A 20,172-nucleotide genomic window follows, 5' to 3' on the forward strand; every position below is an offset into this window, starting at 1 on the left:
CCCTCCTTACCCCCTAGTCCTATTTATATTCTCCATCATAACCCCAAAATCTCTCTCCCCCTGTTCCTCCTGCTCTTCACCCCTTAATCCTCCTCCTCTTCTGATAAGCATTTTTGTACTCCTCTTCCAACAATCGTTTGCATGTTATTGCTTTTCTTTTGGAAGATACTTTGAGTGCCTCCTGAATTTTCTTACTAAATACAGTTTCCTTTCTCCTGCCCACCTCCTGGCGCACCCTGCAAAATCCAAAACCTTTGACAGAGACGCACTGCAGTAAGATGTCGTTCTCCCTACCTCCACAATGTCTGGAACTGAACAGATACTGCCTAAGCACCTTGAGCTAGTGCGGCATGTCTTCATGACCCATCTGCCTTCTGTGAGAACTGTCAATGCACAAAGCCTTTCGGCTGCACTGTCCCTAGATAGATAGTGTGATTGGCTCATTTCAAGAGTTTGGCTTGCTGCTATCAAAAGAGCCCAACTTTCTGAATAGTCTTTGTAATGTTGCTTTCCCAAAGGGGCAGAGGATGTCATGCATGAACTGTGGTAAATGTTGTGAAATCGAGATCAGTTGCATATAATTGTGGCTTAATTTCAAAGCTGGTAGAAGCTGCCAGACTTAAGGGGAACTGTTTTTGCGGATGGCGAAAGTGGCCATAAATCAGGACCCTCTTGCTGAAATGACCCCAGATTTGGAACAGTAACATACCCTGCATGGGTGTAGGACACAACAGCTACCGCAGGTAAGCACCTGGAATTTGGAGCATTTAAGGTATGTCTGCACTGCAGCAGCAGTGTTTTGGCCGCGACTGCCCAGAGCATGGTCCACCCACCTGCACTCACATGGCATGCATGCTCCAAACCTGGAAAGATGCCTGGCTGTGAGGCCACTTTGGGGTTTTCTCCAGAAGCTGCTTTCTAGTACATTGAAGGCCAAAGTTTAAGGAGCAACTGCAGATACTGCAGAGTGTCCAGGTTTGGAAGATGCATGTAGGAGTAGGTGGGCAGGGCCTGCTTGGCAATGATCCATTGTGTAAACCATTAGCAGGGTTGGCCTTTAGAAATAGCAGAGTTGCTGCTATGTTGTATTTTGGTCAATAAACATGAAGAGGCCCTTCTGCCTTGTTCATGGGAATGCTTGTTAATTGTTCACAACTAGTCAAAAGACCAGGATTTCTTTTAAATAAAAGTGAATCCTGCTCAGATTCATTGTTAAACTGATTCAACTGTTAAACTTGTGGCCCATGAGGGGTTAACTTGAGCTCCCCTCCACCTTCGGCTCGTGAATCCACTGCTGCCCCATTGCTCCAGCTGCAGCTCCAGGTCCCCCCCACCCCTCCCTTCCCCTTCTTTCCATTTCCTGCCTGCTCCCCAGGCAAGATGGAGCAGTCTGACTCTCAGCCCACGGAGCTGCAGATGGGGCTGTGCAGGGGGGATGCCTGTGTGCAGTTCAGTTTGGTGCAGTGCAGTTGGATGTGAGGGGGGCATTTGCACATGGTGCGGTGCAGCACAGTATTTAAGGTGGTCCACACATGCAATGCAGTGCAGGGAGCGTGTGTGCACCTAAGCAGTGTGCGGGCCCAGAGGCACATGGCTCATGTTGTTGCAACCTGCACGACTTATAACCCCCAGCTGCTTAGAAGCTGGACAGCTCTATTACAGGCAAATTTTATTCCTTTCAGAGCCTCATCACATAGCCCAGGTGCCATTTATATGCCAGGTTAGTACTACTTTGTGACTTTAAGTGAACTCTAAATGTTATTGTCTTAGTGCAAGCTGTTTAGCTTCTCTTGTCTATATGGGGAAGTTAGTGCTCATTAAGAAAGGGTGTAAATTTACCATGTACATGGTAAACCATGCTAACTCCCTGTGCTGACAGTCGTAGGGCTTTCAAAGTGTGGCAGGTAACTCACACATGGTGATTATCACTCAGCGTCCACACAGGGGATTACTGAAGATCAGACAGTGTGTTGTCAATTTATATCCTCACTGAAGTGCTGTGATTTTCTTGTGCAGACAAGACCTATTAGTTACACATGTGAATTTCCCCACTAAAAGTTTCAACAAACAGTAATATGTTTCTTATACCATGCACGGCACCATAAAAGATATGAGATGAAGCAGCTTGTCACCCCCATGACATTCATTGGCCTAATTAGATCATAATCAAACCAACTGTCTGCACAAACTACTCAGAAAACATGGATTACAAGTATGTTAGTAAAAATAAAGGTTGGTTCTCAAATGATTAACTGAAAAAAGGAGTTTAATTGTCTAGGTAGCTAGTTTACAATGGACAATTTGACTAGTTCACATCTGGGCTTCCTGGTTTTTTTCAGTGCAAGACAGCTGGCCTGGCTTGTAAGGGTGTTTTAATGGCAGGGTCTGTATTAACATTATGTTTCTTTTAGGTGTCATGCATTAATACTTCAAACACATTGTTGGCAGGCAGAATGAGTGTGGCCTAGGGTTTTTTTATGTTAAAGATCACATTTCCAAGGGTTTTTTAAAGCCTATCTCATCACTATTTCTGAGGGCAAAAATTAAGTAAGCAAAAACACCTGGCAGCTCCCAGTGTGTGGGAATAACACAATATATCTGTTATGTATCTGACAAATAATGTATATGCAGTGTTACTGCGACAGTTGACTTTTTCAGAATGTAATAAGAAATATAGGAAATTTCAGCATATTATATAAAAAAATAGAGAGCAAAGGCTTTCATAGGGAGCCAGAGCACATAACATTATAACAGCATACAGGCTGGGGGAAGTGGGTATATTAGAAATATTCTTGGTTTCCCATTCTCCAGATCAGTTGAAAAGCTCAAAGAGGGTATGCCAAAGCTTCTAAAATAATAGCTACATATAGAAATATATCAAACAAGACCTTTTAAAATCCATTAAGTATCCTCTTGTTCATTGTATTTGATTTTAGAATCTATGGCATGGTTGACATGGCCCCATTTCGCCTGGGGAGGGAACACTTTGTGCAGCTTCAGAGGTGAAAAGCAGGCATGAGTAAATGCATAAAATCACCTAGAAATATGGGATTCAATCAGTAAATAACATGGGAGAAAGAAGTAAACAAGGATATGGATGGTTAAAGGGATTTGCAAAATTGCAACAGTAGGAAGTTTATTTCATAGATTTCATAGACATTAGGGCTGGAAGGGACCTCGGGAGATCATTGTGTCCAGCCCCCTGCCCAAAGGGCAGGAAGTCAGCTGGGGTCATAGGATCCCAGCAAGATAAGCATCCAATTTGCTCTTGAAGGTGTTCAGTGTAGGTGCTTGAACCACCTCCGCTGGCAGGCTGTTCCAGACCTTGGGGGCTCGGACAGTAAAAAATTCTTTCTTATGTCCAGCCTGAAACGGTCTTGCAGGAGTTTGTGACCGTTATTATATTTACCTGAATCCAGGACAACTCTAAATCTAAGATGACCCCCCAGTAATTTTATACATGGAAAATGTATTATAATTTGCAAAGTATATAATCTAATTATTGGATTTAATTCATCTTAAATGTGTCCTCTTCCATTGCTGCAACAGGGAAAGAGTGGCAGGGGGACAGGCAAGCAGTAGGGGTCAGGCACTGGGGAAGTGGTATAGGGTCAGGTAGTGGGGGGCAGGCAGCAGGGGGCAAAGGGAGGCAGTGGGGCAGGTGGTAGGGGTCAGGCAGTGGAGGAGGTGAATGGGGACAGGTGATTGGGATGCTAGGGGGACAAGTGTTTGGGAAGTGGTAGGGGGCAGGTGGTGGGAGGGTAGGGAGACGAAGGAGAAGGCAGTAGGACAGGCAGTAGGGAGGTAAGGGCAGGGACAGATGTAGAGGGAGTGGTAGGAGGTGGTAAGGGGGCAAGTGGTTGAGAAATAGTGGGGGAAGACAGTAGGGAGAGCAGGCAATAGGGGCAAGTAAAGTAGCCTGACCCCTGACTCTTCCCCACCCCCACACCTTGCCTCTTCCACCCCTACCATATCCCCTTCCATGCTGCCTGCACACCCTGGCATCTGTTTTCTCCCTAGTGCCTTTATGACCCCTTGCCCCCTGCCACCTCTTTCTCCCATCTACCCCCCATCCCATCTCCCCCACACACCCCTTACCCCACTGCTTAGTCTCTTGGTCTAGCCCGGTGCATAGAGCACATGCTCCAACTCCAGCCTGGTCAGGCAGCAATGGCAGCGGTGGCAGCTGCGGCCCAGGCTCTGGGGCTCAGCTGGAGCTGCTGCCACTGCAACAGCTGTTACTAGGGGGGCAATAGCTGGAGCAAGCTAATGCTCTATACCTCAGGCTGGAGCAGGGCTGGAGCCATGCTGGAGGCAGAGAGCAATCAGCTGGAGCTGGGGGCAGAGGTGGGGGGGAGGGGGAGTTGGCAGGGGGAAGACAGGAGAGCAGAGGTGATAGGGGGTGACAGCAACCGCAGCTCTGGCTGTGAGCCCAGGTTGGGGCTAGAGCCAGAGATGGAACCACAGCAACCTCTTCCCTCCCCTGCCGCCTTGTAATCAAATCCAAGACAAAGGGCTCCCCACCATGATAAATGGGGGGAAAGCCTCATCTTGGATTTGAGTACATACACTATTATCATAATTATTATTGTCATTGTTAGTATTATTATTATTATCTAATTCCTTGAATGTGCAATGACACATTTTGATTGAATGGATCAGTGACTTTGGGAGCACGTTCCAAAAATCTCTCCAAAGTATATGGTGGAACATCACTGAGAAAACTCAAATTCTCTGAGATTCAGATGCATTCACTGCTTTCCCCAGAAGTCAAACAGGCACTGGCAATCAGTAGAAAAAATGCTGGGACTTGCCTCATGTAGACTATGCCAACAAACATAGTTTGAACTCAGAATATGAAGGTGACTAGCACTAGCCAAATATTCACAGAGACGAGGTTGGCACAAAACAACCCAGACAGCTTCTAGACTAAAATGAGTTTTGTACAATGCACTGTTGGTTTATAAAGGCTGAACTTGGTGCAAAGCCGAGCACTCTGTTGGAGGTTTGAGCTCCTTGGTCTGCTGGATTTGGAAAACCTTTCCTTTTATAAAAAGGACCCAACTGAAAAGGGGAACAATCACTATCGTGCAAAAGGTGTCAGAGGTGGGTTCAAGCTACAAGACTTGGGTTTCTGTCCAAAGTTTGGTGTTCTGGAACCAGATGTTTGGCACAGTTCATTTTAAAGAGAAAAAAACATTCACAGGTTTTTGAAAAGGATCTCCTACAACCCAAAGTTTAGTGAAAGTGGGTGCTAACGTCTAGAGTTCAGTTTGAGCAAATCTCCATAAAGTGAACAAGATTTACTCATGACATTGTACTTAGTCAGAATTTGGAATATAGGAACAAAAATTTGCCTGTTGCCATCTCTTCGTAAGCCGTTAGCTTTTTGGATGAAATCCTGCTCTGTTCAAGTCAATAGGAATTTTACCACTGACTTCAGTGGTGCCAAATTGTTACCCTTTGAAACCAGGGGCAGCAAGCAGGCCGCTGCTACTAATTGTGGGGTGGGGGGATTTGCTTACATTTGTCTTTTTCGTTTCCACGCATAATTTAGGTTTTTTTCTGACTTTAAAAAGTAAAAGAAGTCTTTAAGGTTTTTTTCTTTTGTTTTGTTTTCTGCTGGGGAGCATTGCAACTACTGGCATCTCACAGCGGTGAAAGTGCCAAGCTGTTTATTTGCCTAACAGTTACACACATTCAGGGCCTGAACTTTTTTTTTTTTTTTTTTGCTTGTTTGCTTGTGGTGTGCAGCATTTTATAGTTGTTTGATTGCCAGTGCTGTTGTCTTTCAATCTACGGAGCAAAATCCTTTGCAGTGTTTCTGTGAGAAGCCTGCTGCCTCTGCAATAGCCAATATGATCCTGTTTTGTCTTCGTGTTTTCCTGCTAGTTCATTCCTTTTGAGTGGGGGGGGTGCTGTACAACTGCATGACTGTAGGATCACAGAAAGGAGGATCTACTTTGACTTCATTTATTGGAGAGCTCATCTCTCAAATATACTGTTAGCACTGTAGGTGCTTTCATAGTGTTTCACAGAGTTCATAGATCTCATGGATGTTAGGGCTGGATTGGGCCTCGTGAAATCATCGGGTCCAGCCCCCTGCCATAGGCAGGAAGTCAGCTGGGGTCAGATTTATCCCAACAAGCTACTCTGTTGCTTGAGTAAATTAGTTCTCCTTGCACAACCTAGGGGTTTTTTTGTTTTTGTTTTGGGGGGGGGGGCGTATATTCCACTTAAAATGCTAGGTTGATTTTTTCCCTCCATCTTATTTACTCACGTACTTGCAGATGTATTAGTGATGGAAACTGGCCTTGCACTGTGCACATCACTTTACCTTACTCGTGGATTCGATGTTGAATCCCAAAAGATCTTTCCTTATACCTATGTGAGAGAGAGTGAGGAGGGTTATTGTGCGTTCTGACCAATACTGACAAAACTCTCTGGTGCTGAACTTGGCCTGTCTTGCTTTGCTTTGGTTTCCTTTGAATAGTTCCATTAATATGGAGGCTGCTCTTACCTTTGAAATAAATAAAATTAAAATGATGAACCTGGGTTTCAATTCTGGTGAAACATGTATTTAACGTAGGCCTTGTTTCTAAATCAAGTGCTAACATCCAAAGCAGGCAAAATGCCTCCAGCACAACAGTATGTTCCTCAGTGGCACCTTGTGGAGGACACATGAACTCAGGCTCACAAAAGCTTCAGCTACACACCTCTGATTTATTTGGCCTCTGCAAGTTGTGAATCTACCCTGCCTTATGCAGAACAAGTAGTTGTTCAGGGCAAAATGTGATGCAAATGAGGGTGCACATGGCAAGGTATGGGAACGCATTGAGTCGAGAGGGGAACCACAATGGAGAAACTTCTGAATCCAGGAACACTTCTAATATAGAGAATGACTGGATGGGAGGAAGTCCAATGCACAGAGGGCTTGATCCCACTTCTGCTGTAGTCCCTGGAAAACTCCTATTGACTTCAAGGGGAGTTGAATCAGGCTGAAATATTTAAAACATATAGGGGTACAGAGTATTTTTAAATGCAGAAAAATAGGATATTCCTTCTAAATACAGTGAGGAAAAGAAATTGAAAAGAGAACCTCCATATGTAGTAACTGTTCTTCCTGGTCTTCATTTTCATCTGGCTGACATTTAATATTACTTATTAATAACAGAGCCCCTTTCTTATAGCTCTTGCAGTTACAAGTCATGAGATGGTATAATGCAGAACACACACATTTGTTAATGGACCATAACTTGTAGGAATTTAATTTAAAAATACAACATTTGATCAGGAGTCAGCAACACAAAACACTTTCCTGCTCACTGAAAAAGCATTGCAAGATATGGTTCATTAGAGCAAAGTACATGACTTTCTTGGCCAGAGGGTGGGATCCATTACAATTCCAGCAAGTACCTACTGGCAGCATCAACTATAACCCTGCAGACATGAGGTATGTATGAAATAAAGATCTGATCCTGCACATATTTAAGTCAAAGACAATATGCTTGACAGACTGTTCTTTGTGTCTAGCAGTTCTTCAGCGTAATGGATCTCATGCTTCATAGCGCTAAGGGTGGTTTTGACTGCAACTCAGATACTTAAGGTTTTCTGATGACATAGGCGTCTCTGTGAGATTCCTCTTACCATATTCTCTGAGAGCCTCGCAAACATATCTGCATAGTCATGGTCTTGTGACTGGGAACAGAGTGGCACAGACAGGTTAAATGATGTGGCCAAAGTCACGCAGGAAGTCAGTGGAAGAAGCAGAAATACAACCCAGCACTTGACTAATCTTAGTTCTTTAACTGAGAAGTTCTGTAGAATTTGATAGACTGTAACAAACTGGATTTTGCAGAACATGACTAAGGCTTCATGGCAGTTCCTCTAGCAGCTTTAATAGTGACGTTTTTCTATAACTTTTTAACCAGTTTGTAGAATTCAATAACTAGGAAAAGGTTCTCTACTGAATTCTGCCACACTTACCTGTGTTAATATAGCAGTGACAATGAACTTGAGCTACCCTAACAACTGGTGCCCATGCCCATCCAGCTTCCCTTCAAAAAGCACTTCATAATCTGAGAGCTTGCTTCAAAAAGTATAGAGCAATCTTACTTGATAAGATGGGAATTTTTAATGGGGTTTCTCACAGAGACTGGTTAATACTGTGCAACAGCTCTGGTTGGAATATTTTTGACTACACAAAATTTCAGTGAAACACTGAGAAGGACATTGAAACACTGAAAGCATTGAAAAGCCCTGCAGAAAAGGACCTAGGGATTACAGTGGACAATAAGCTGAATATGAGCTGAATAAGCTGAACAGTGTGCCCTTGTTGCCAAGAAGGCTAACAGCTTACTGGGCTGCATTGGTAGAAGCGTTGCCAGCAGATTGAGGGAAGTGATTCTTCCCCTCTCTTCGGCACTGGTGAGGCCACATCTGCAGTACTGTGTCCAGTTTTGGGACTCTCACTACAGAAAGGATGTGGACAAATTAAGGGAGTCTAGCAGAGGGTCTGGAAAATGGTTAGAGGGCTGGGACACATGACTCCTGAAAAGACATTACAAGGAACTTCTTCACAGTGAGGGTTGCCAGAATCTGGAAAGGGCTCCCAAGGGAGGTGGTGCTCTCCCGTCCCCTGGGGGTCTTCAAGAGGAGACTGGACAAGCACCTGGCTGGAGTCGTCTGACCCCAGCACTCTTTCCTGCCCAGGACAGGGGGTTGGACTTGATGATCTACTGAAGTCCCTTCTAACCTTAACATCTATGAATCTATGAATAAGAGAGTCTGAGGGAACTGGGCTTATTATTCTGGAGAAGAGAAGACTGAGAGGGGATTTAATAGCAGCCTTCTGCTACCTGAAGAAGTGTTTGAAAGAGGATGGAGCTGAACTTTTCTCAATGGTGCCAGATGACTCAAGTTGCAGCAAGGGAAGTTTAGGTTAGATATTAGGAAAAACTCTCTCACTAGGAGGGAAGTAAAACACTGGAACAGGTTACCCAGAGAGGCTATGGACTCTCTGTCTTTGGAGGTTTTTAAGACCCAGATAGACAAAACTTTAGCTGGGATGATCTAGCTCGAGATGGTCCTACTTTGAGCAGAGGGTTGGATTAGATGACTTCCTGAGGTCCCTTCCTACCCTAATTTTCTATGACTGTGCTGTTGTACCAAAGCCAGAATATTTTGCAAGCATTTACTGATTTCAATAAAGTTGAAAGGTCCAGAGCTCTCTGCTTATCTTTTAAAGGGAGACAGTCCTGAACTGAAAACCTTATATTTTTGTCGAAAGAAAACACCCACATCAAAATTCAAAAGGTTTTGTTTTCCTTCCAGTGTTAGACAAAACCCTATTTCAATCGTAACCTTGAAAGCTGTTACAAAATAAAATCGCCATTGGCGAGCCCTGCTTAACAGGATTGGGCCCAACATGGCTACTCCTTGACCTGCAGTCAAATACAAATCAAACACCTGTGGCAGATGCATAGAGCTGTATGTGTGTCACTGTTGATCCATCTGCAATATATTACATTCTAATTTATTGCTAAGGGTGGTTTTCAAAGGAGATTCATTAGACAGACAGGGTCCATTGCACAGTTAAGAAACTGTTTTTCTTCCCACCACTCTAATTTTCTCTTCTTCTCAAGTTTCTGTTTCTCTTCATGCTATGGCAGGGATATTAAATGCTGGTGAGACAATATTTGGTCCAAAACCAGTCAGTCTGTTCTGGGCAATTAATGTGGGTGGCAAACAATATCTGACCCAAGATTTGCTGGTTGGGTAAACCATGAGAAGTGGTTAATTATCTTTTACAGCATGTATCTGTTTAACAAGGGGTGGAATTTCTCATTTGTACACCATAAATCTGAGAGGTCTGGCTTTGTCTTAAAAGAAATAAAGAAATAATTGTCTTTTAAAGGTACAGTATTTTTCAGATGGCTAGATTACGGCCTGGTGTATGTGGCCAAAAAGGGCCAGTCAGAAGCATGGAGATGGGAAAGCAGAGACACATAACGTAGGTGCTTGTATGTAGATGAAGGTGGCAAAGAACGAATGAAGGCTTATCTCCTATCTCTCACAACTTGCCAGTGAGCAGAGCTAAGTTAGCATGTACTGATGATGATGATAATATGCTGCTGCTGCCATGAACCAGTTGCAGATTATTGTCCTGTGGGATGACTAGAAGAGTGAGAAAAAATTGAGCTTGGTGGTTCATCTCTGTGGACCCAGACATAAATTCACAACATCATATCCCTGAAAGATGGAAGATATCATATTTAGCCATTTGAAAATGTAAACTTCGTTGCTAACCAAGAAAGAAGAAATGTTCACCTCCCTGTCTGACATCAGACACCTCCAGAAAAGAAGCCTGCCTAATCTGCACATCACAGAACAACCCTCTCGCAAAAGGACTCTGCGGTACCCAGGGGAATAAACTTCCACCCTCTACTCCCCCTGTGCAAAATGAAGTTTCTTTTCTCCCAGGAACTTTTACAATCTTTGGATTCTCCTCAGCTTGAAGAAGGGTGGGTATATCTGAAAGCTTGCAAAGAAAGATTTTTTTTTGCTATTATTTAGTTGGTCTGATTAAAGATATCACCTCTGAGCCAAGAGCTTTGTTTATCTCTATTTCTCAGACCAATACGGCTATAACATATACCCCCAGCAACATTTCAGAAGCGTTTGATCTTCGTTGTTCAGTCATCTTGTCTTACAGAGTCTGTTCGGCAGTCCTTCGTAGTTGAGGATGATTGAGTTTCATGATTGTCTTATCTGTGGGTTTGAAGATGGCTGATGAGGCCTATCCAGGGTTGCCAGACTCTTGCTGCAATTTGGGCATGTGTTTCTGTGTGGGGTGGGTGGCTCTGGATTCTTGATTTGGTCCACAACATGCAGTTTCTGCTGCTCCCACTTTTCCCTCTCCTGTTGTCATCATAAAGTTTCAAAGTACTGAGAACCTTGTAGCAGACTCTTCCTCCATTTGGGGTGGTCCTGAGCAATAATCTCCCATGAATTGATGTCAATGTTGCATTTTTTCAAGTTGGCCTTGAGGACATCCTTGAAGCGCTTTCTCTGCCCCCCTCTTGAGCGTACTCCTTGACTGTATCAAGCCACACAAAGATTTCACAGAGAATTGTATTTGCTTTTGTCAAATCTCTCCAAAAAAATAAAGCTAGCTCACAGAGACAAAAGATCAGCACATGATTTTATCTAGGATGGAAAAGATTGAGAAGTTATTGCTTAAACCCATATTTGAATTGAGCTACGCAGCTAGAATGCTTTATAATTGGCTAGTTTATTGTTCACTTCTGCTTTTCTAAAAGGAAAACCACAAATGTTCTCCCTCAGCACCACACATGCTCAATTTGTAGAGAAATCCACTGGCTGAATCATGAAGAAAGTGGGTTTGGGGATATTTAGAGCCAGTTGAGACATGACCTTTTGAAACATTTTCCATTCTCTTCCCTCCTACCACATCAAACTGTTATAGTAAAGGGAATTTATGTCAGTTTAAACATAATAGAAAACTTATACTGTTTGGTCCCAAGTTGTCACTGAGGTTTTCATGACAAACTTTTTAACATCTGGTAACAAGTTGCAACTCCTGTCTGAAGAAGTCCCTCTGAGGTTAAAGGCTAATGATATCAAAAACGAGGCTGTCTGGTTTATTGTAAGAGTGTTTGGTTTAGATCAAGTCTTTGATATGAACAAAACTTCCTAGTGTGGGAAAGGAAAGACTTGAAAGTGATGTAGCAGTTCATAGAGGGAGACAGACAGTGGGAGACCCATGGAAATCGGCTGACTTGCATGTTGCATTTAATTGGTTGTGCTGTTAATTCTTGAGATGGCGAAAAGAGAAGTAATATTTCATAATGGATATTATACAGTTTGCTGAAAATGAGGAAATGCAATGACTAAATGTGTGACAATCATGCAAACTAAAGAGCTTTATTATATCACTCAACAAGTCACTGCAGAATTTCATGAATGCACACAAATGACTTTGGGGATCACAAGTGGAAAGTCCTGTTCTGTCTGAATTCACTAGTTTCCTTTTAAGACTTTCATTTGGGAAGTAAAGCTTCTTCCCAACAAAAGCAGCAAAGCAGCTTTGGAAGAGGCAGGATGCTAGGCACCTTGAAACCCCCAAACCTGCAGCCCACCACTGGCAGAGGCTTCTGTAAGGAAGAGTTCTTGCGTTCAAGCTGCTGCTATTCCAGATCCTGCCCCAAATTCCTGGTAGCCTGTGAGACCCTGGCAGCCTGTGAGACCCTCTTCATGGAGATGTCCTATAAGTAGAGAAAGAGTGCATGGTCTTGTCTGCACCTGAAAAGCTTTTCCTGGGATAGCTCCCTTATGGACATATTTATTCCAGAAGATGACACTCCTAGACTGAAATAAGAGTATCTACATGCATCATAATTGCTGTCAAACTGGTGTTCTAGTAGACCTCCAACTATAGACAAGTTCTTGAGTTACTGCAGACAGACTGAGCCATGCAATTTATTCCTGCCCCATGAGTTTTTATTCTGGAGAAGAAAAGCTCTTCCAGGAAAACACTTGATTGGCTACCTAACCCCGCTGCAATGGTTGAGCTGGTTGCCCACAAAGTGATTTTAAATAGGGCAGGGAAGAAAAGAATCATGTTACAGTTATTAAGGGCACATGAGCTGAGGTACCGCCTTTTGCAGAATCACATAGGAAAGTGAGGTGAACACAAAAGAACCTGCATATTGCATTACAAAACATATTTATCCATTTAAATGTCAGCTGTAGCTTAGTGGATCTTTTTCCTGGCCTCTCCCCTTCAGGCAATAGCAAATGTATTATTGCTACAATCTGTAGGTTATTTGTTTTGGGGTGGGAGGGAGTATTTTTCTGTTCCAGTAGTGCATAGATTCCCCCTCAGAAACCACGCTAGGTGATCCAATAAAAGACTTTAAGAGAGAGATCCTGCCCCAAATTGTTAACAATCTAGACTGAAGGAAAAGGAAAACACATGGGGATGAAATAATTTGCCGGATGTGACACCTTAGGTCAATGGCAGTGCTGCAAGTGAAACCCAGACCTGCACTGCCCTAGCTGTACCATGCTTTCCACATCTTTAATGGGCAAGAAGGCACATGTACACACAAAGAACGCATATTTTTTCGTCCAGATGACAAGTCATGTCGGTTATTAGACTCCCACAATGAGATGCTGGCAAGGTGTGATGCTGAATCTCTTGGCAACAAAATACTCATCTCTCACTAAAGGAACTAAAGGAATAGGGCCTTGTTTACAGTGGGTGCGTCTACATGACATACTACATCACCATAGCAAAGTGCTCTGGCGACATAGCATTGGTAGGCAAAAACCGTGGCACTGTAGCTATGTCACCATAGTGATGCACTCCCTTGCTATAGTGTGTTGCTATGACAATGTAATGGCTACAAATAACCATGTGCCTCTGGCTGTCATTTAGTTCTTCCTTTAGTTGGTAGGACAGCCATCACATAAGGTAGAGACGTATGGGGATTTAAGCTGCAGTGTGCTTGGGATGTCTGCAAAGCAAAGGAAGTATGTAACCTCCTGGAATACCAGTGTTAAAATTACCCTCTCTGGCCACGTCCAGATGAGCGTGGACGTTTGGTTCCCCGGGGACAACTAGCAGCAGCACACCTTGTCCCTGGGGAATACCCGTGCCATGTGCGTTTTGGCACACAGCAGGTTACTCCAGATGGGGTAGAGGAGGCTGAGGCTAGCAACTGTGCTGGCCCTAGCACCTTTCCGTAGGGTCTTGGGGTTTGGGAAGCTGCAGCCATGTCACTCCTGCAGCTGGGAGCTTGGCCAGCAGCTGGATCATGGCTCCAGCCAGCCAGGCTCTGTTTTGCGGGGGCGTGCAGTGCCTTCCCATGTGCTGCCCCACTTTTTTTCTGAGCAGGTTTTTTTGATCCTGGGATCTCCTATAAAGCAAAACATGAGAAGGAAAAAGATACAAGAGACAGGAAGGGAGTTGGAAAACTCAGGGCACATAGAGCAGTGGTTCTCAAACTTTTTAGACTCAAGGTATTCCTCAGTAGACTTGAGGCACCCCTTGATAGGCTCAAGTTCCCCCTTGGAAAATGCCAGCTTTTTGTTTTCACATATTCTTTGACTACAGAAAAACAAGCAAACAATTCTTTGGTTGTAAAGAGCTCAAAAAGATCACAACAGGGCAGAGTGTTTTTAACACTGAATTCCTATTTGATATCTCTGGGCACATCCCCACAAGTGGGAACATGCATTCCCCAGGGACAACTAGCAGTGGCACATATTTGGGCCATTGCTAATTGTCCCCAGGGAATACCCCTGCATATGTGATCTGGCACGTGGCAAGTTGCCCCAGGTGGGGTAGGGAAGGCTGGGGCTAGCCCAAGTGCTGGGCCAGAAGCCTTACCTGGGGTCCTGAGGGCCTCCCGGGGCTCTAGCAGTGGTGATCCAGGCGTGCAAAGCCTAGCTGGCTGTCAGAGTGTGGCCCTGGCCAGCCAGGCTCTGGTTTTGGATGATGGACACTGCCACCATGTGCGCTGCCCTGCTTTTCTCTGGTCTGGGTCTTTTTGTCACCAGGATCTCCCAGTGTCGAGAAAAACCACTGTGCTGCAAATCAGCAGTGCAGTAAATGCCCATGCGTGCAGTTTGCAATGGCATAGATGGGTCTGCGGCACCACAAACCACGTCATGCGTGTCTGGATGCGCCTCTGGGTTTATCTTCTGAATCATTCTTGCAAACCTAACAGCACTAAAGTTGTCTGTCACCTATGGTACCCATGAAAGGATCTCAAAGCAAACCAGGGTTGAAAATCACGGGCAGAGAGAGAGTAAAGGTAAAGGAAACATTGTGGAGGGAGGAAGGAGAAAAGAGTGATAGGGGCTGTCTGAAACCACAGGCAGGAAAAGAGAGATCTTTACAAATAATTCAATTAGAAAACATGTATCCATATACAAGCTTGCTCACAAAAAAACTCAGACCGGTGCTAGTACCTGTGCCACTGCCCCAAGCTGAAAAATAAGAAAATGATATGGAAATAAAATGAATGCACTTTCATCCCAAGTCTAACCCACAGCAGCTAATGTAGTGGAATTAGTTATTTCTGATGATAGATTTACAAGAGGGGGCTGTCTTCCTGCCCTATACTCTATAGTTCATACATAAAGCTTCCTCAAGGGATCTCCTGAAGCAGAAGCCTGCAAGGCTTTTTAAAAATAGGACCAAATGTCACTGAAGAGAAACAGAGGCGGCCCACCAGTAATTCTGAAATGGAGTCATAATACCATGTATACAGTAGTAGAGAGCCAAGCATAGGGAGTGACAGGAAGGTGTGCCTGAAGAACCTGTGTCCTAAGCACTCAAAGCTGAGCCACCTGGGTTGGGTATTACATGGATAACATTTTGACATTTAGAAATAGCCTGGCTGCAGTTCCAGCCATAGGGTAGCATCCCCATTTCTCCATAAAGATGCTTGTGAGCAGTGCTGGAGTTTCAGCTCCAATTGCTTGCTCTCTCTGGGCCTACATATTCCACGGATATCTTGGTTGAGGCACTAGTCTTGGGTTATGTTTATCTGACGATACATACTTTGATCTGGGACCGGTGAAACTGGAGAGCCTGAGGAACTAATAAGATCTGCAAAACTCAGCAGATGTTATCTAGAGATGGGTGGAAAGCCAATTTTCTATTCTGTGAAAAAATGCTACATCCAAAATTTCCCGAGAAGATCTAGTACTGGTCTAAGCAGCACTATGTGGCCCTGGCCAATTTATAAGTTTTACAGGTTACAAAAGACCACACTTTTTTGAGTCTTCTTTCCTGTAGCAAACAGAAGTTACAAATGTGCCACTGAAGCCCTGTGGAATGAGCTTTACCATTCATGGAAACCTCATAGATTAAAAAATGAAAATGAATTAACACAATTATTTACCAAACAATCCAAAGCAGACAGTGGAACAAGTTATGTTCTAGAATAACAGAATAGTAACCCAGTTTCACTCTTTGGCGCAAAAATTGGAGCCAATAGAAAGGAGTATGAAACATTTAAACAGTAACATTTTTTTTCTGTTTTTCCTTTATCCCATACTTAAAAAAAAATACAAAATGTGTATATATGTAACAATAGTTTTTGTGAACCTAACTTCACTTTTAGCAGACTTGGGATTTTGTAAATCTCAGATCAGGCACACAATGGAAAACTCATCTCCACAGTAACTATAGAGACACTGCTATTTCTCCATAAAGCAAAAATTTCAGAAGACAGAGCCAGACCTTCAATAGTACTCAGCACACAGTAGTTCCCTTGGATACATCATTGTTGAGTGATCCCAGCACTTAGTCCCATTTAGTTAAAGCATACTTCAGCCACATCCTAATAAGTGCTGAATGCTACTGAAACTCTGGCTGCTTACTATGTTGGCTAAATAGAAACTAAGCACCTTCGAAAACCCAGCCCCAGTTCTCAATGCTGAGATAGTCTAAAAATTCTGGCCACAGCGATGAGGAAGAAACACTTAAGTGTTTTTGTTCATTGCTTGCTTAGAAAAGGCCCACTCCAAAGGCCACTGAAGTCAATGGAAAGAGACCTACTGACTTTAATGGACTTCCGGTTAAGCCCAAATATTGTGAAAAGGCAGAATATTATGCTTTCCTAGTGTATGTGTATATCAATAAAGCTGTTAAACAGTTCTTAGACAGTATGTTACTCTCAGTTATCCTACCCAAAAAGTTCAGGGGTCAGCTCCTTTCCCTGGAAGCCTACAGGGCTGTGCATCTTAAGTTCCAGGCCAGTAACATTTGGAAACTGCTTTTCCCAGCAGAGGCCTTGATCATTTTAGTTCTTTTTTCAATTATGTGGATTTGATTCCACCCCCTTCCTCAGGATTTCTGTCCTGGCTGACCTCATTTTTGGACCTGCCTTCTGGGGACTTCTTCAGAAAACTGATTTGCAATGCTAACCCTGGGTGATGCACTCCTTCAGACCCCTACGGTATCCACAGCGATACTCTAGTTATAATCTAACAAAAGAGATGCATTGCACTCTCTTTCCATTCTTCTGACACAGTATTATACAGTTCATGTAACTGCCAGCAGGTGCATTTAAAATAAATAGAAGGCACCGCTTCACAGCTTGCGGCTGGTCTGCAGCACTCACTACCACAAAAGGTCACAGAAATATAGCTTAACATCAGCTAAAAATGGAGCCTTTTCTGGGAACCATGCCCCAAAACGTGTACTTTGGTTGTTCATATAAAAAAAGAAATATTAAAATCCAAAAAGAAATATTAAAATTATTCTCAAATTATTAGTATTGGAAAAAAATTTTTTTGAATATGGATGCTGCCAGTGCTGGAAGTTGGTTTGACTCTGAGTGGAAAATTCCACAGCAGAACCAGAGCTGCCCCTTGCGTGACCTTTAAGGCTGTCAGTCAGTCATGACCTAGTCTCTGGCTCGCACATGCTCAGAATGTACGGGGCTTCCGGCTGAGCGCAGGCTCAGAGAGAACTGCTTTGACGTAATTAGACCAGAACTTTCTAGCCAGGGAGCGATTTGATTGGCTACAGGTTTCCCATAAAGACCCGTGGCCCCCTCAGTGAGGGGGCGGTTTGGTTTAGGCGGGTTAGTCGATGAGTTGGTAGTGTTATAAGTTGGTTCGGATACGGTGAGTGACCAGTGGATGGAGGGAGTTGCTCAAACTTCATACAGAGGCTATTGTTGCTTAGCTCTGTGAGAGGGAGAGAACTTCCCAATCCCTCCTTGGGACTTCACACTCCGGTTTGACTTTTCTATCGCAATTCTGATTACCTCGTTCTGATTCCCAGTGTTTGCTTTGACGACGGCTTGAATTCATCTCGGAAGCATACTCCTCCACGATCAGCCCGACTTTCAAGCCATGACACGTCTCACACATCTTGTTCCCGAATTGGCGTCACGACGATAATTCGGCAGTCTATTAGTTACAGTCCTTTTGTCTATGTTCCTATATATGAGCTGTTGACCAGCCCTAGGACTAACCAACAGGCAGCTGCACCTATCCTTCAGGGGGTAGAAAGCAAGGGCTTGTTGGGGAACCTGTGGGCCAACAGACCCCCTTTGTTGTGTTTGTGTTCGACTAAACTGTAACCGAAGATTCATCACATCCTACGCCTCAAAGTGTAAGTTAATAAACCCTGGTTATTTTAAGGAAGGAACGATTCACGAGTCTCAGTTCTCCTCGCCAGAAAACCCAGCCTGTTTCCGTGTTCAATTGCCACCCCGGCCCACTGTGACATTGGGGCTTGGTTCATCCCCCCGGGACATATATGTGTCCGTGACAACCTGAACCATCCATTTTTTTCCTACTTCCATGGGACTTGAGGCAGTAGCATTTCCTTCTGGTTTTTGCAAATCACAGAGCAAAGAGGCTACAGACCAGATTAATCGGTGAAACTTCTAGCATGCTGAGTGAGCACTTCTGCACCTTAGAGAGCCTCCACAGCTCTAGCATTAAATGATTTTGCTACCTGTCCTCTGTCAATCTTTGCACTCCATGGATGTAGATTGATGTGGAATCCAATGGCCGCATTCTGTGCTATGCTACATTGTATAAGGATGCATCAAATCAGGCTCCAGCTTTTTTTATGTCTGTTGAGTGCACATAAGCCAGTTTCAAAATGACTGAAACCAATTAGAGATAAACCTGGTTGAATGTAGTATCAAATGTAACTGATTGAGCTCAAACCAGTTTATGCAACTTCTGTCCCAGACCCCTTGGGATACTGCTCTGGAGTTAAGGATGAAGATGACTTTGTGCCATTTTTCTCCTGGTTGAATTCTGGGTTAGTTCAGAAGTCGATGCCAACCTTGGAGTAAGACAGAACACATAATATCTGTCAATCAATAGGGCATCCATCATATAATGTAGGGGTCTATGGGGATTCAAGCTATGGTGTGCCTGAGATGCTTGATAAAAGTTTCCTTTGAGCAGAGGAAGTATGTAACCTCCTGGCATGCAGGTGTCAAAAATCAAAATATTTTTGACACCATGGATTCCTCTTTGAAATCTCTAGATTTATCCTGGAATCACATTTTGCCCTGCTATGGCACCCTGGTTGAAGCTCATGGATATAGTGTAGAGGGAGTGTTAAGCTGAAGTCAGGCAGAAGGCAGCATAAAGATGCACCTTACAGACTGACACAGAGATGCATAAGCTTTTGTGAGCAAGAGCTCATGGCATCAGATGCTATAATATTATATTACAACATCTGGTGAAGTGAGCTTCAGGCTCAAAAGCTTGTGCTCTCTCTGCATGTCTGGAGCAAAGAGCCCAACCCAGAGAGCATGCCGGGATGCTGGGGGACTCTGGTTTAATTTAAACCACCAAGAGGTCTGGGACAGAAGTTGCATAAACTGGTTTGAGCTCAATCAGTTACGTCTGATACTACATTCACCCAGGTTTATCTCTAATTGGTTTCAGACATTTTGAAACTGGCTTATGTGCACTCAACAGACATAAAAAAAGCTGGAGCTTGATTTGATTCAATCTTTGCAGGTTAGTCTAACCTGCCTACATTGAACAAGTTTGCAACTGAGCAGACATTCCCTCCGGATTGAGAAATGCAGGCACATGCTTGCAGCTGCTCAATCCAAGGGCTGGGGGACTCTAGAGTGCATCCTCAGCAGCAGGGAAGCTGTGCTGGAGGTCGGCGTGGCCAGCCCCAGAAGTAGCCTTGAATTCTCCCTTCCCTGTCCCATGGACCCCAGCTGAGATCTGCCAGGTGCTTCCCCCTCGGGTGTGGTCAGAGGCCAGTCGGCATTGCCCCTTAGGTAGGGGGGCAGGGAGGGGGGTTATTCCCTCCTACTCCCCCACCATCCCCAAGGAACCACAGTAGGGGTTTGGCCACCCTGACCATTGCTCGCTCCTTGTGTGGGGCAAGTGGCGGGATAAACCCCCTTTGTCAGACACCAGAGATGGAGGGAAATGAACCTCTTCCCTTCTCCCTTCCAGGACTGGGGCTTGGCCAGGCCCCCTCCTCTGCCTGTCCCTGCTCCAGGTAGGGAGCAGCAGGGTGGAACCAGCCCTGCTCTGCTAGAGCAAAGAGCCCAGCCCCGAGAGCATGCTGGGATGCTGGGGGACGCTGGTTTAACTTAAACCACCAAGGGGTCTGGGACAGAAGTTGCATAA

The sequence above is a fragment of the Crocodylus porosus genome, unplaced genomic scaffold (assembly GCF_001723895.1).
Source record: "Crocodylus porosus isolate Cpor-Errol unplaced genomic scaffold, CroPor_comp1, whole genome shotgun sequence".
Classification (NCBI taxonomy): Eukaryota; Metazoa; Chordata; order Crocodylia; family Crocodylidae; genus Crocodylus; species Crocodylus porosus.